General features: G+C 40.2%; 1 long non-coding RNA gene across 2 annotated transcripts in view; it reads right to left on the bottom strand.

Annotated features, from left to right (window-relative positions):
• Window positions 1–17979, bottom strand: part of LOC126073115 (uncharacterized) — a 48956-nt gene that overhangs the window by 6541 nt on the left and 24436 nt on the right. The window lies entirely within an intron of this gene.

Raw genomic sequence — 17979 nt, 5'->3', positions numbered from 1 at the left:
TATATTCTAAGGTGTTACACTCCTAGCTCTCTGACCCCTCCCCCACCCTCCCCAGGCGGCTCCATTAACATCCGAATACCCGGAGCCAGAGGGAGAATTCAAATAAGGATCTGACTGCATTTTTTTTTTTTAGCTGATTACCTGGAAAAACTAGTTTCCCAGTGATGGCTCGGAGACAGCAGTCCATATCAAACCACATAAAGAAACAGACCATGACAGCTTCTACAACCCCCCAAACAAAAGAATCAAAATCTTTCCCAAATGAAGATACAATCCTGGAATTATCAGATACAGAATATAAAAAACTAATTTACAGAATGCTTAAACACATCACAAATGAAATTAGAATAACTGCAGAAAAAGCCAAGGAACACACTGATAAAACTGTTGAAGAACTCAAAAAGATTATTCAAGAACATAGTGGAAAAATTAATAAGTTGCAAGAATCCATAGAGAGACAGCATGTAGAAATCCAAAAGATTAACAATAAAATTACAGAATTACACAACGCAATAGGAAGTCAGAGGAGCAGACTCGAGCAATTAGAATGTAGACTGGGACTTCTGGAGGACCAGGGAATCAACATCAACATAGCTGAAAAAAAATCAGATAAAAGAATTTAAAAAAATGAAGGAACCCTAAGAATCATGTGGGACTCTATCAAGAAGAATAACTTGCGAGTGATTGGAGTCCCAGAACAGGGAGGGGGGACAGAAAACACAGAGAAAATAGTGGAAGAACTCCTGACACAAAACTTCCCTGACATCATGAAAGACGAAAGGATATCTATCCAAGATGCTCATCGAACCCCATTTAAGATTGATCCAAAAAGAAAAACACCAAGACATATTATCATCAAACTTGCCAAAACCAAAGACAAACAGAAAATTTTAAAAGCAGCCAGGGAGAAAAGAAAGGTTTCCTTCAAGGGAGAATCAATAAGAATAAGTTCAGACTACTCAGCAGAAACCATGCAGGCAAGAAGGGAATGGGACGACGTATACAGAGCACTGAAGGAGAAAAACTTCCAACCAAGGATCATATATCCAGCAAAACTCTCTCTGAAATATGAAGGAGAAATTAAGATATTTACAGATAAACACAAGTTTAGAGAATTTGCAAAAACTAAACCAAGACTGCAAGAAACGCTTAAGGAGATTGTTTGGCCTGATGACCAATAATATCAGGTACCAGCACAATACAAGATCACAAAACAGAACATCCTGATATCAACGCAACTCAAATAGGGAAAGCACAAAAACAAACAAAGTAAGATTAATTCTAAAAAATAAATAAATAAACAAAATAATACACATAACAGGGAATCATGGAAATCAATAGATAAACGATCACAATAATCAAAAAGAGGGACTAAATATAGGAGGCATTGAACTGCCAGATGGAGAGTGATACCAGGTGATATAGAATGATACAAGTTAGGTTTTTACTTAGAAAAATAGGGGTAAATAATAAGGTAACCACAAAAAGGAATATCAATTCCATAACTCAAGAAAAACGTAACGACTCAACTAACAAAAAGTTAAACATTATGAAAATGAGGATCTCACAATCTACTAAGAAAAATGTCTCAGCACAAAAAAGTATGTGGAAAAATGAAATGGCCAACAACACACATGAAAAGGCATCAAAATGACAGCACTAAAAACATATTTATCTATAATTACGCTGAATGTAAATGGACTAAATGCACCAATAAAGAGACAGAGAGTCACGGACTGGATAAAGAAACACGATCCATCTATATACTGCCTACAAGAGACACACCTTAGACTTAGAGACACAAACAAACTAAAACTCAAAGGATGGAAAAAAATATATCAAGCAAACAATAAGCAAAAAAGAAGAGGAGTAGCAATATTAATTTCTGACAAAATAGACTTTAGACTTAAATCCACCACAAAGGATAAAGAAGGACACTACATAATGATAAAAGGGACAATTGATCAGGAAGACATAACCATATTAAATATTTATGCACCCAATGACCGGGCTGCAAGATACATAAATCAAATTTTAACAGAATTGAAAAGTGAGATAGACACCTCCACATTTATAGTAGGGGACTTCAACACACCACTTTCGGAGAAGGACAGGACATCCAGTAAAAAGCTCAATAGAGACATGGAAGACCTACTTACAACAATCAACCAACTTGACCTCATTGACTCATACAGAACTCTCCACCCAACTGCTGCAAAATATACTTTCTTTTCTAGTGCACATGGAACATTCTCTAGAATAGACCACATATTAGGTCATAAAACAAATCTTTGCAGAATCCAAAACATCGAAATATTACAAAGCATCTTCTCAGACCACAAGGCAATGAAGCTAGAAACCAATAACAGAAAAACTAGGGAAAAGAAATCAAATACTTGGAAAATGAACAATACCCTCCTGAAAAAAGACTGGGTTATAGAAGACAACAAGGAGGGAATAAGGAAATTCTTAGAAAGCAACGAGAATGAAAACACTTCCTATCAAAACCTCTGGGACACAGCAAAAGCAGTGCTCAGAGGCCAATTTATATCGATAAATGCACACATACAAAAAGAAGAAAGAGACAAAATCAGAGAACTGTCCCGACAACTTGAACAAATAGAAAGTGAGCAACAAAAGAACCCATCAGGCACCAGAAGAAAACAAATAATAAAAATTAGAGCTCAACTAAATGAATTAGAGAACAGAAAAACAATTGAAAAATTAACAAAGCCAAAAGCTGGTTCTTTGAAAAAATTAACAAACTTGATAAACCATTGGCTAGACTGACTAAAGAAAAACAGGAAAGGAAACAAATAACCCGAATAAGAAACGAGAAGGACCACATCACAACAGAGCCAAATGAAATTAAAAGAATCATTTCAGATTACTACGTAAAATTGTACTCTAACAAATTTGAAAACCTAGAAGAAATGGATAAATTCTTGGAAAAATACTACCTACCTAAACTAACACATTCAGAAGTAGAACAACTAAATAGACCCATAACAAAAAAAGAGATTGAAACGGTAATCAAAAAACTTCCAACAAAAAAAAGTCCTGGCCCAGACGGTTTCACTGCAGAGTTCTACCAAACCTTCAGAGAAGACTTAACACCACTACTACTGAAGGTATTTCAAAGCATAGAACAAGACGGAATACTACCCAACTCATTCTATGAAGTCACCATCTCCCTGATACCAAAACCAGGTAAAGACATTACAAAAAAAGAAAATTATAGACCTATATCCCTCATGAACATAGATGCAAAAATCCTCAACAAAATTCTAGCCAATAGAATCCAACAACACATCAAAAAAATAATTCACCCTGATCAAGTGGGATTTATACCAGGTATGCAAGGCTGGTTTAATATCAGAAAAACCATTAATGTAATCCATCACATAAATAAAACAAAAGATAAAAACCACATGATCTTATCAATAGATGCAGAAAAGGCATTTGACAAAGTTCAACACCCATTTATGATAAAAACTCTTACCAAAATAGGAATTGAAGGAAAATTCCTCAACATAATAAAGGGCATCTATGCAAAGCCAACAGCCAATATCGCTCTAAATGGAGAGAACCTGAAAGCATTTCCCTTGAGAACGGGAACCAGACAAGGATGCCCTTTATCACCGCTCTTATTCAACATCGTACTTGAAGTCCTAGCCAGGGCAATTAGGCTAGACAAAGAAATAAAAGGTATCCAGATTGGCAAGGAGGAAGTAAAGCTATCACTATTTGCAGATGACATGATCGTATACATGGAAAACCCTAAGGAATCCTCCAGAAAACTACTGAAACTAACAGAAGAGTTTGGCAGAGTCTCAGGTTATAAAATAAACATACAAAAATCACTTGGATTCCTCTACATCAACAAAAAGAACAACGAAGAGGAAATAACCAAATCAATACCATTCACAGTAGCCCCCAAGAAGATAAAATACTTAGGAATAAATCTTACCAAGGATGTAAAAGACCTATACAAAGAAAACTATAAAGCTCTGCTACAAGAAATTCAAAAGGACATACTTAAGTGGAAAAACATACCCTGCTCATGGATAGGAAGACTTAACATAATAAAAATGTCTATTCTACCAAAAGCCATCTATACATATAATGCACTTCCGATCCAAATTCCAATGTCATATTTTAAGGGGATAGAGAAACAAATCACCAATTTCATATGGAAGGGAAAGAAGCCCTGGATAAGCAAAGCATTACTGAAAAAGAAGAAGAAAGTGGGAGGCCTCACTCTACCTGATTTCAGAACCTATTATACAGCTACAGTAGTCAAAACAGCCTGGTACTGGTACAAGAACGGGCACATAGACCAATGGAACAGAATTGAGAACCCAGATATAAATCCATCCATGTATGAGCAGCCGATATTTGACAAAGGACCAGTGTCAGTCAATTGGGGAAATGATAGTCTTTTTAACAAATGGTGCTGGCATAACTGGATATCCATTTGCAAAAGAATGAAACAGGCCCCATACCTCACACCATGCACAAAAACTAACTCCAAGTGGATCAAAGACCTAAACATAAAGACTAAAACGATAAAGATGGTGAAAGAAAAAATAGGGACAACCCTAGGAGCCCTAATACAGGGCATAAACAGAATACAAAACATTACCAAAAATGATGAAGAGAAACCAGATAACTGGGAGCTCCTAAAAAGCAAACACCTATGCTCATCTAAAGACTTCACCAAAAGAGTAAAAAGACCACCTACAGACTGGGAAAGAATATTCAGCTATGACATCTCAGACCAGCGCCCGATCTCTAAAATCTACGTGATTCTGTCAAAACTCAACCACAAAAAGACAAACAACCCAATCAAGAAGTGGGCAAAGGATATGAACACACATTTCACTAAAGAAGATATTCAGGCAGCCAACAGATACATGAGAAAATGCTCCCGATCATTAGCCATTAGAGAAATGCAAATTAAAACTACGATGAGATTCCATCTCACACCAGCAAGGCTGGCATTAATCCAAAAAACACAAAATAATAAATGTTGGAGAGGCTGCGGAGAGGTTGGAACTCTCATACACTGCTGGTGGGATTGTAAAATGGTACAACCACTTTGGAAATCCATCTGGCGTTATCTTAAACAGTTAGAAATAGAACTACCATACAACCCAGAAATCCCACTCCTCGGAATGTACTCTAGAGATACAAGAGCCTTCACACAAACAGATATATGCACACCCATGTTTATTGCAGCTCTGTTACAATAGCAAAAAGCTGGAAGCAACCAAGATGTCCGTCAACGGATGAATGGGTAAATAAATTGTGGTATATTCACACAATGGAATACTACGCATCGATAAAGAACAGTGATGAATCTCTGAAACATTTCACAACATGGAGGAACCTGGAAGGCATTATGCTGAGCGAAATGAGTCAGAGGCAAAAGGACAAATATTGTATAAGACCACTATTATAAGATCTTGAGAAATAGAAAAAACGGAGAAGAACACATACTTTTGTGGTTAGAAAGGGGGGAGGGAGGGAGGGAGGGAGAGGGTTTTTTATTGATCAATCAGTAGATAAGAACTGCTTTGGGTGAAGGGAAAGACAACACTCAATACAAGGAAGGTCAGCCTAATTGGACTGGACTAAAAGCAAAGAGGTTTCCGGGATAAAAGGAAAGCTTCAAAGGTCAGCGGAGCAGGGGCTGGGGTCTGGGGAACATGGTTTGAGGGGACTTCTAAGTCAATGGGCAAAATAATTCTATTATGAAAACATTCTGCATCCCACTTTGAAATGTGGCGTCTGGGGTCCTAAATGCCAACAAGCAGCCATCTAAGGTACATCAATTGGTCTCATCCCACCTGGACCAAAGGCAAAGGAAGAACACCAAGGTCACACGACAACTAAGAACCCAAGAGATAGAAAGGGCCACATGAACCAGAAACCTACATTATCCTGAGACCAGAAGAACTAGTTGGTGCCCGGCCACAATCGATGTCTGCCCTGTCAGGGAGCAGAACAGAGAACCCCTGAGGGAGCAGAAGATCAGTGGGATGCAGACCCCAAATTCTCATAAAAAGACCATACTTAATGGTATGACTGCGACTAGAGGAATCCCAGAGGCAATGCTCCCCAGACCTTCTGATGGCACAGGACAGGAACCATCCCCAAAGACAACTCATCAGACATGAAAAGGACTGGTCAGTGGGGGGAAGAGAGATGCTGGTGAAGAGTGAGCTAATTAAATCAGGTGGACACTGGAGAGTGTGTTGGCAGCTCTTGACTGAAGGGGGGATGGGAAGATAGAGAGAGAGGGAAGACGGCAAAATTGGCGCGAAACGAGAGACTGAAAGGGCTGACACAATAGGGGGAGAGCAAGTGGGAGAAGGGAGTAAGATGTATGTAAACTTACATGTGACAGACTGATTGGAATGGTAAATGTTCACTTGAAGCTTAATAAAAATTAATTTAAAAAAAAAAAAAAGAAAGAAAATAGCCCACAAACTTCTTTAAATTTGCCTTTCAGAAGCAGCTGGAGAAAACCAGCCCCAGGGACATGTGCAGAACATCCCCGTGTGACCTTCCACCAGTGGCAATGAGGGGCTGCAGCAGCAGCCAGGGAATCGAACCCGGGGAGCAAGAGACTGCGCAGGTGTGACACCCCATAATAAGTCCTGTTATGAATCCCAGAGGCCTCCGAGACAGGAGTCATCTTAGAAAGCTATACACACTCACCTTAGTTAACATATCCCAGTCTATGCCTGATAATAAACATGAATCTTTGGCCCCCAAGAACTTTTAAAAACTTAGGCCATTTTTTATTCTGTGAGACGAGGGTAAGCGTTGCTCTAGGCCCTCCTCATCTTTGCTTGCAGGCCTCTTCATTAAAGCTTTGCTCATGCGGAAAACTCCACGTGCCTTACCTGCTCATCCTTGACCAGTGAGAGGCAAGAACCTTATTCCGGTAACGCTCAAAGTGACATGTTTGCTTTTTAACAGTTCAAAGAGGTCTTTTGCAGCAGATTTACCCAACGCAATGAGTGATTTGATTTCCTAATTGCTGCTTCTCCAAAAATGTATCCATTGAAAACCCTATGGAGCACAGTTCTACTCTGACTCACATAGGGTCGCCATGGGTAGGGGTCTACTTGATGGCAACTGGCTTGGGGTTTTTTGGTTTAGAAGAGCAGACTGCAGCATATACGTCATGTGGTGCTTTCTTATTTGTCCCTAACCCAGTTACAAAATGTTTACGTGCTATGCTTGTACAAAATATGCTTGGCTACTCTAGTGATAGGATGCTGGAAATCTTAGATTTTCAAAAACCCTAGACTTGTTTGCGTGTTGTGATTGCTGTGTGTGTTTTTTTAAGTTGAACGGAAAATTTAGTTTTAAATAAAAATGTAGATTTCACTGAAAATAGTAATAGTTGCTAATATTTGTTGAATGCTAAGCTTGGTGGATCTAAATACAACACTGCTTATGTTTACAATAATCCTTTGTGGCAACCTCCTGGTTATACAGACAAGGCCCAGAGAGGCTTGGTGATGGGTCTCCCTGGCTCCAAATCCCAAGCTGTTTTCATTAAGCAGCACAGGACAAGGAAATGGGTGGATGGACTGCTGCCTGGGAAACACTGATGTAGCTGCCATACAAGACACAGAATGGGGAGCAGTAAGGGATGTACCTAGAAAGGGAGACAGAGGCTATTCTGGGTCTACAAGATCCCACGGAGGATGTTGCAAGGAAGAGGAATGAAGGTTCTCTCCCCAAAGGAATACAGGGAAGGGAATGCAGTTTCTCTCCCCAAAGACTCGAAGGAGAGAGACCAGGAGCCCGATAACGCAGCTTCAAGGCCGAGGCTGAGAACTCCTTTAAGAGAAGGACAAGCAAGCCCTTCTTTCTAAGCTAAGCAACAACAGCCACACTGCTAATGATTAGCATGATTGGCTATTCCTTTCTCCCGTGCTTCTGGCGTCATGTCTAGACCTCTTCGGGCTGCATTGTGATTCTGTTTTCTCATCCCACAGGTCATTGCTCTTTCTCCTTCTCCTCTACTAATTTTAGACAGCCCAATACAAAAAAGCAAGTGTGTGGTCTCATAGCCCCAACCACAGCCTCCAGCTCAGGATGTCAGCCAAGGATTTGCGTATCCCCCTGCTTCCAGCAACCACCACTTGAGGCTAGCTGGTAAACCTCTTGGTTTACATTTCTTGGTCTGTAGTTGAGTGGACAGACCCTCTCTGTCTGGGAAGTAGGGGAAAGGGCAGAACAGCTGGTCCCAGGGGCTGGTCAGTACTCACTAACCTGTGAATCATGACTTCTAAAAAGTTACAGCTTAGCATCTGCCCAGGACCTGATAAGGCAGGCGCCTTCTGTGAGAATTAGAGTTTGCACCGGAATAGATTAATTTATGCATTCATTCACCTGTGATGCACTAAGCCTCATGCTAAACACTGGGCCCAAGTTGATACTGATCATAGTCCCTATCTTTAAGTTTTTCTAGACTCCCTTCTTTCCTTCACACTGACTTTAACGGCTTCCTGCCCAGTGTGCCACAAGCCCATGCTTCCCCACAGCAGCATCTGAGTTACCACCACCATTGCTCAGAAATACCAAACATTTACTGTGTTTTTTTTATGCAAGGAGCCCTGGTGGCACAATTGCTAAGCATTCAGCTGCTAACCGAAAAGATGGAGGTTCAAACCCTCCAGCTGCTCCTTGGGAGAAAAGACCTGGCGATCTACTCCTATAAAGATTACAGCCTAGGAAACCCTGTGGGACAGTTCTACTCTGTCATATAGAGTTGCTCTGAGCCAAAAGCCTACGAGGAAGACCAGTTAATACAAATATTATTCAAATCTACACACCAACCACTAAGGCCAAAGATGAAGAAACTGAAGATTTTTATCAGCTTCTGCAGTCTGAAATTGATCAAACATGCATTCAGGATGAATTGATAATTACTGGTGATTGGAATGCAAAAGTTGGGAACAAAGAAGAAGGATCGGTAGTTGGAAAATATGGCCTTGGTGACAGAAACAATGCTGGATATTGAATGATACAATTTTGCAAGTCCAATGGCTTCTTCATAGCAAATACCTTTTTTCACTGACATAAACAGCGCTTTACACATGGACCTTCCCAGATGAAATACACAGGAATCAAGTTGACCATATCTGTGGAAAGAGATGATGGAAAACCTCAATAGCATCAGTCAGAACAAGGCCAGGGGCCGAATGTGGAACAGAACATCAATTGCTCACATGCAAGTTCAAGCTGAAACTGAAGAAAATTGGAGCAAGTCCACAAGAGCCAAAATACAACCTCAAGTATATCCCACCTGAATTTAGAGACTATCTCAAGAATAGATTTGAACACTAATGACCAAAGACCAGACGAGCTGTGAAATGACATCAAGGACATCATACGTGAAGAAAGAAAGAGGTCATTGAAAACACAGGAAAGAAAGAAAAGACCAAGATGGATGTCGGAGGAGACTCTGAAACTCGCTCTCAAATGTTGAGCAGCTAAAGCAGAAGGAAGAAATGATGAAGTAAAAGAACTGAACAGAAGATTTCAAAGGGCAGCTCGAGAAGACAAAGTGAAGTATTAAAATAACATATGCAAAGAGCAGGAGATAGAAAACCAAAAGGAAAGAACATAGTTGGCATTTCTCAAGCTGAAAGAACTGAAGAAAGAATTCAAGCCTCAAGTTGCCATAGAGAAGGATTCTATTGGGAAAATATTAAACGATGCAGGAAGCATCAAAAGAAGATGGAAGGAATACACAGAGTCATTATACCAAAAAGAATTAGTCGATGTTCAACCATTTCGAGAGGAAGCATATGATCAGGAACTGATGGTACTGAAGGAAGAAGCCCAAGCTGCACTGAAGGCATTGGTGAAAAACAGGCTCCAGTAACAGACAAAATATCAACTGAGATGTTTCGACAAACAGGTGCAGCACTGGAAGTACTCAGTTGTCTATGCCAAAAAATATGGAAGACAGCTTCCTGGCCACTGGAAGAGATCTGTATTTATGCCTATTCCCAAGAAAGGTAATCCAACAGAATGCAGAAATTATAGAACAATATCATTAATATCACACGCAAGCAAAATTTTGCTAAAGATCATTCAAAAGCGACTGCAGCAGTATATTGACAGAGAACTGCCAGAAATTCAGGCCAGATTCAGAAGAGGGCGTGAAACAGGGATATCATTGCTGCTATCAGATGGATCCTGGCTGAAAGCAGAAAATACCAAAGGATGTTTACCTGTGTCTTATTGACTATGCAAAGGCATTCAACTTGTGGATCATAACAAATTATGGGCAACAATGCAAAGAATTGGAATTCCAGAACACTCACTTGTGCTCATGAGGAACCTTTACGTAGATCAAGAGGCAGTTGTTCGGACAGATCAAGGGGATACTGAGTGGTTTAAAGTTAGGAAAGTTGTGCGTCAGGGTTGTATCCTTTCACCGTACTTATTCAATCTGTATGCTAAGCAAATAATCCAGGAAGCTGGACTATATGAAGAAGAACAGGGCATCAGGACTGGAGGAAGACTCACTAACAATTTGCGTTATGTGGATGACACAACCTTGCTTGCTGAAAGTGAAGAGGACTTGAAGATCAAAGACCACAGCCTTCAGTATGGATTATAACTCAACATAAAGAAAACAAAAATCCTCACAACTGGACCAATAATCTACATCATGATAAATGGAGAAAAGATTGGAATTGTCAAGGATTTCATCTTAGTTGCATCCATAATCAACAGTCATGGAAGCAGCAGTCAAGAAATCAAATGACCCATTGCATCAGGCAAATCTGCTGCAAAGGACCTCTTTAAAGTGTTGAAATGCAAAGATGTCACCTTGAAGACTAAGGTGCGCCTGACCCAAGCCATGGTATTTTCAATTGCATCATATGCATGTGAAAAGCTGGACAATGAATAAGGAAGACTGAAGAAGAATCTATGACTTTGAATTGTGGTTTTAGCAAAGAATATTGAATATACCGTGGACTGTCAAAAGAATGAACAAATCTGTCTTGGAAGAAGTACAAACAGAATGCTTGGAAGCAAGGATGGCGAGACTATGTCTTACATACTTTGGACATGTCGTCAGGAGGGATCAGTCCCTGGAGAAGGATATTATGCTTGGTAAAGTACAGGGTCAGCAGAAAAGAGGAAGACCCTCAAAGAGGTGGATTGACACAGCGGCTGCAATAATGGGCTCAAGCATAACAATGATTGTAAGGATGACACAGGACCGGGCAGTGTTTTGTTTTGTTGTGCGTAGGGTCGCTATGAGTTAGAACCAACTAGACAGCACCTAACAACAACAACATGAGTCAAAATCGACTCAACTGCACACAACAGGCATGGTGCCCTGTGCTAAGAACCATCCACCCGCTTCATCTTATTTAATCTTTATCATAACCATCAGGTAGATATTGTTGTTAGTCCATTTTACAGATAACGAAACTGAGACGAACATAATTAATGTCACTGAACTGTACACGTGAAAACTGTTGAAATGTCAAACACTTTGTTACATACTTACCAAAATTTTTAAAAAATGATTACTAAATCGATGGTTGCATTCTATACAATTATGCATTCTACTGCATTGTTGAGCAAATGAACTGTCAACAGAAAGTATCAAGGTAAAAAAAGCAGAAAGAAAGAAACTAAGCACACTAATTCAGATTTATTATTCTATTAATTACAAATTGAAAATTTATTCTAAGGCATAGGACAGTCCTCTGAGGAAAAAGGAAATGCAAATAATGTTTACTGAGCATCTACTATGTCTCACGGATTGAATTATGTCCCCTCCAAAATTTCTGTATCTATTTGGAGGGACCATGATTCCCTGTATTGTCTGATTTTCCTGTATGTTGTAAATTCTGCCTCTATGATGTTAATGAGTGAGGATGGTGGCAGTTGTGTTGGTGAGGCAGGACTCAGTCAACAAGATTGGATTGTGTCTTGAGGTGAGCTCTTGAGATACAAAAGAAGTGAGCAGAGAGACAGGGGGACCTCATACTACCAAGAAAGCAGTGCCGGGAGCAGAGCACATCATTTGGACTCAGGGTTCCTAGGTGAAGAAGCTCCTAGTCTGGGGGGATGTTGATAAGAAGGCCAACAAAGAGAGAAAGCCTTCCCCTGGAGTTGAGCCCCTGAATTTGGATTTTTAGCCTATTTTACTGTGAGAAAATAAACTTCTCTTTGTTAAAGCCATCCACTTGTGGTATTTCTGTTATAGCTGCACTAGATGACTAAGACACTATGTGTCAGGAATTATATGTTTTCCAAATGTTACCACAATTATCCTCCGAGCAACCCTGTGAAGTGGGTTTTTTTCCCAGTTTTTACAAATGTGCCAGGAATTCCACCATGAACTAAGCAGATAATCTCCTTCTCTGTGGAGCTTACATTCTATGCACAGAGGAAAAACAAAACAAAACGAAACGATCCATCAGGCAATCGCTTAATTATACAGTGGTAAGCCCCAGGGGCGCAACCATTAAGCACTTGGCTACTAACCGAAAGGTCAGTGGTGTGACCCACCCAGCCACTCCATGGATGAAAGACCTGGTGATCTGCTCCTGTAAAGATTATAGACTAGGAAACCCTGTAGGGCAGTTCTACTTTGTCACATGGAGTCAATGGGAGTCAAAAATTGACTCCATGACACTCAATAACAAACAACAAATACTGAGAAAGAAAAGTATGTAGGAAGTAGGGACAGGGAGTGAGAGGGAGGGGCTGTCTCTCCACAAAGAAGGTTTCTCTGAGGAGGTGACGCTTAAGCATAGAATGAAATGAGGGAGCAAGTCATTTGAGGCTCTAAGCGGAGAGTTCTCCACTTCCGGGGCACATGTGTTTACATTTGTAGCTCCCCATCAGTTCCTGCCCTCAGTGTGGCCTCATTAAACAGCCTCATGGGTTTACATTATGGCAGGATTGGCACTCAGCGTTCCTCAGGCCTGCTCTTCCTGCCTCACTGTGGCAACTGCCTGGAGCACAGCGCCAAGAAGGATCTTGGAGCCATCCAGGCATGGCAGAAGAGCACCCCACGATCGATTCCTAATAACTGCCACGAGTATTTAGGCTGGAGTGTGTAGTGGTAGAGGAGCCCTGGTGGCAAAGTGGTTAAGCACTTGACTGCTAACCAAAAGATCAGCAGTTCAAACCCACCAGCCACTTCCAGGGAGAAAGATGTGGTAGTCTGCTTCCATAAAGATTGTTGGTGGTGGTGGTGTTAGGTGCCGTTGAGTCATCTCCGACTCATAGCAACCCTTTGTACAACACAACGAAAAACTGCCTGGTCCTGCGCAATCCTCACAATCATGGTTATGCTTGAGCCCATTGTTGCAATCACAGTGTCAATCCACCTCTTTGAGGGTAATCTTCTTTTACACTGACCCTCTACTTTACCAAGCATGATATCCTTCTCCAGGGACCTATCCCTCCTGGTAACATGTCCAAAGTATGTAAGACGTAGTCTTGCCATCCTTCCTTCTAAGGAACATTCTGGTTGTACTTCTTCCAAGGCAGATTTGTTCATTCTTTTGGCAGTCCCTGGTATGCTCAATATTCTTCTCCAACACTGCAATTCAAAGGTGTTAATTCTTCTTCAGTCTTCCTTATTCATCGTCCACCTTTTGCATGCATCTGAGGCGACTGAAAACACCATGACTTGGGTCAGGCACACCTTTAGTCTCTAAAGTGACATCTTTGTGTTTCAACACTTTAGAGAGGTCTTTTGCAGCAGATTTGCCCAATGCAATGCGTCTTTTTTTTTTTTTTTATTCTGCTTTAAGTGAAAGTTTACAAATCAAGTCAATCTCTCACACAAAAACTTATATACACCTTGCTACACAAACCCTGGCGGCATAGTGGTTAAGTGCTATGGCTGCTAACCAAGAGGTCAGCAGTACGAATCTGCCAGGCATTCCTTGGAAACTCTATCGGGCAGTTCTACTCCATCCCATAGGGTTGCTATGAGTCGGAATCGACTCCACGGCAGTGGGTTTTGGTTTACATACTTCCATTTTCTCTCCCCCTAATGAGACAGCCTGCTCTCTCCCTCCACTCTCTGTTTTCGTGTCCATTTCGTCAGCTTCTAACCCCTTCTACCCTCTCATTGCCCCTCCAGGCAGGAAATGCCAACATAGTCTCAAGTGTCCACCTGATCCAAGAAGCTCATTCCTCACCAGCATCCTTCTCCATCCCATTGTCCAGTCCAATCCCTATCTGAAGAGTTGGCTTTGGGAATGGTTCCTGTCCTGGGCCAACAGAAGGTCTGGGGGCCATGACCACCGGGGTCCTTCTAGTCTCAGTCAACCATTAAGTCTGGTCTTTTAACTAGATTTGGGGTCTGCATCCTACTGCTCTCCTGCTCCCTCAGGGGTTCTCTGTTGTGTTCCCTGTCAGGGCAGTCATCGGTTGTAGCTGGGCACCATCTAGTTCTTCTGGTCTCAGGATGATGTAGTCGCTGGTTCATATGGCCCTTTCTGTCTCTTGGGCTTATAATTATCTTGTGTCCTTGGTGTTCTTCATTCTCCTTTGGTCCAGGTGGGTTGAGACTCATTGATGCATCTTAGATGGCTGCTTGCTAGCGTTTAAGACCCCAGACGTCACTCTCCAAAGTCGGATGCAGAATGTTTTCTTAATAGATTTTATTATTCCAATTTACTTAGATGACCACTGAAACCATGGTTCACAAACCCCTGCCCCTGCTACACTGGCATACGAAGAATTCAGTTTATTCAGGAAACTTCATTGCTTTTGGTTTAGTCCAGTTGTGCTGACCTCTCCTGTATTGTGTGTTGTCTTTCCCTTCACCTAAAGTAGTTCTTATCTACTATCTAATTAGTGAGTACCCCTCACCCACCCTCCCTCCCTCCTCCATCTCATAACCATCAAAGAATATTTTCTTCTCTGTTTAAACTATTTCTAGAGTTGTTATATTAGTGGTCTCATACAATATTTGTCCTTGTCCTTTTGCAACTGACTAATTTCATGCAGCATAATGCCTTCCAGGTTCCTCCATGTTATGAAATGTTTCACAGATTCATCACCACAGATTCATCACTGTTCTTTATTGATGCGTACTATTCCATTGTGTGAATATACCATAATTTATTTATCCATTCGTCCATTGATGGACACCTTGATTCCTTCCATCTTTTTGCTATTGGAAACAGTGCTGCAATGAACATGGGTGTGGATGTATCTGTTCATGTAAAGGCTCTTCTTTCTCTAGGATATATTCCAAGGAGTGGGATGGCTGGATCGTATGGTAGTTCTGCCCCAAATTGATTTCCAAAGTGGTTGTACCATTTTACGTTGCCACCAGCAACATATAAGTATTCCAATCTCTCCACAGCCTCTCCAACATTTATTATTTTGTGTTTTTTGGATTAACATCACCTGTGTTGGAGTGAGATGGGATCTCATTGTAGTTTTGATCTGCATTTCTCTAATGGCTAATGATCGTGAGCGTTTCCTCATGTATCTGTTTGCTACCTGAATGTCTTCTTTAGTGCAGTGTCTGTTCATATCTTTTGCTCATTTTTTAATTGGGTTATTTGTCTTTTTGTAGTTGAGTTTTTGCACTATTTTTAGTTGAGTTTTTGCACTATCATGTAGATTTTAGAGATCAGGCGCTGATCGGAAACGTCATAGCTAAAAACTTTTTCCCAGTTCGTAGGTAGTCTTTTTACTATTTTGGTGAAGTCTTTGGATGAACATAGGTGTTTGATTTTTAGGAGCTCCCAGTTATCTAGTTTTTCTTCTGCATTCTTAATAATCTTTTGTATACTGTTTATGCCATGTATTAGGGCTCCTAGCGTTGCCCCTATTTTTTCTTCCATGATCTTTATCATTTTAGATTTTGTATTTAGCTCTTTGATCCATTTTGAGCTCGATTTTCTGCATGGTGTGAGGTATGGGTCGTGTTTCATTTTTTTGCAGATGGATGTCCAGTTATGCCAGCACCATCTGTAAAAAAGACTGTCTTTTCCTCCATTTAACTGCTTTGGGGACTTTGTCAAATATCAGCTGCTCATATGTGGATGGATTTATATCTGGATTCTCAATTCTCTTCCATTGGTCCATGTATCTGTTGTTGTACCAGTACCAGGCTGTTTTGAATACTGTGGCTGTGTAATAGGTTCTAAAATGAGGTAGAGTAAGGCCTCCCACTTTGTTCTTCTTTTTCAGCAATGCTTTGCTTACCTGGGGCCTCTTTCCCTTCCATATGAAGGGAGTGATTTGTTTCTCCATCTCGTTAAAAAATGTCATTGGAATTTGGATCGGAATTGCCTTAAATCCATAGATCGCTTTTGGTAGAATAGACATTTTTATAGTGTTAAGTCTTCCTATCCATGAGCAAGGTATGTTTTCCCACTTATGTAGGTCTCTTTTGGTTTCTTGCAGAGGAGTTTTGTAGTTTTCTTTCTTTAAGTCTTTTACATCTCTGGTAAGATTTATTCCTAAGTATTTTATCTTCTTCGGGCCTACTGTAAATGGTATTGATTTGGTGATTTCCTCTTCAAAGTTCTTTTTGTTGGTGTAGAGGAATCCAACTGATTTTTGTATCTTTATCTTGTATCCTGATTCTCTGCTGAACTCTTCAATTAGTTTCAGTAGTTTTCTTGAGGATTCCTTAGGGTTCTCTGTGTATAAGATCATGTCATCTGCAAATAGAGAGATACTTTTACTTCTTCCTTGCCATTCTGGATGCCCTTTATTTCTTTGTCTAGCCTAATTGCTCTGGCTAGGACCTCCAGCACAATGTTGAATAAGAGTGGTGATAAAGGGCATTCTTGTCTAGTTCCGGATCTCAAGGGGAATGCTTTCAGGCTCTCTCCATTTACGATGATGTTCGCTATTGGCTTTGTATAAACGACCTTTATTATGTTGAGGAATTTTCCTTCTATTCCTATTTTGCTGAGAGTTTTTATCATGAATGGGTGTCGAACTTTGTCAAATGCCTTTTCTGCATCAATGGATAAAATCATGTAATTCTTGTCTTTTGTTTTATTTATATGATGGATTACATTAATTGTTTTTCTAATGTTGAACCATCCCTGCATACCTGGTATGAATCCCACTTGTTTATGGTGAATTATTTTTTGGATATGTTGTTGAATTCTATTGGCTAGAGTTTTGTTGAGGATTTTTGCATCTAAGTTCATGAGGGATATAGGACTGTAATTTTCTTTTTTGTGATGTCTTTACCTGGTTTTGGTATCAGGGATACGCTGGCTTCAACGAATGAATGAAGGAGTATTCCGTCCTTTTCTATGCTCTGAAATACCCTTAGTAGTAGTGGTGTTAACTTTTCTCAGAAAGTTTGGTAGAACTCTGCAGTGAAGCCATCCAGGCCAGGGCTTTTTTTATTGGGAGTTTTTTGATTACCTTTTCAATCTCTTCTTCCGTTATGGGTCTATTTTGTTGTTCTACCTCTGTTTGTGTTAGTTTAGGAGGGTAGTGTGTTTCTAGGAATTCATCCATTTCTTCTAGGTTTTCAAATTTGTTAGAGTACAATTTTTCATAGTAATCTGATAAAGATTCTTTTAATTTTAGTTGGGTCTGTTGTAATGTCACCCATCTCATTTCTTATTCAGATTATTTGCTTCCTCTCCTGTTTTTCTTTTGTCAGTTTGGCCAATGGTTTATCAATTTTGTTGATTTTTTCAAAGAACCAGCTTTTGGTCTTGTTAATTCTTGCAATTGTTTTTCTGTTTTCTGATTCATTTAGTTCTGCTCTAATTTTTATCATTTGTTTTCTTCTAGTGCCTGAGGTTTTCTTTTGTTGCTCTCTTTCTATTTGTTCAAGTTGTAGGGATAATTCTTTCATTTTGGCCCTTTCTTCTTTTTGGATGTGTGTATTTATTGATATAAATTGACCTCTGAGCACTGCTTTCACTGTGTCCCAAATGTTCTGATAGGAAGTGTTTTCAT

Source organism: Elephas maximus, chromosome 3 (assembly GCF_024166365.1).
Source record: "Elephas maximus indicus isolate mEleMax1 chromosome 3, mEleMax1 primary haplotype, whole genome shotgun sequence".
Lineage (NCBI taxonomy): Eukaryota > Metazoa > Chordata > Mammalia > Proboscidea > Elephantidae > Elephas > Elephas maximus.
This window is presented reverse-complemented; position numbering and strand designations above follow the sequence as displayed.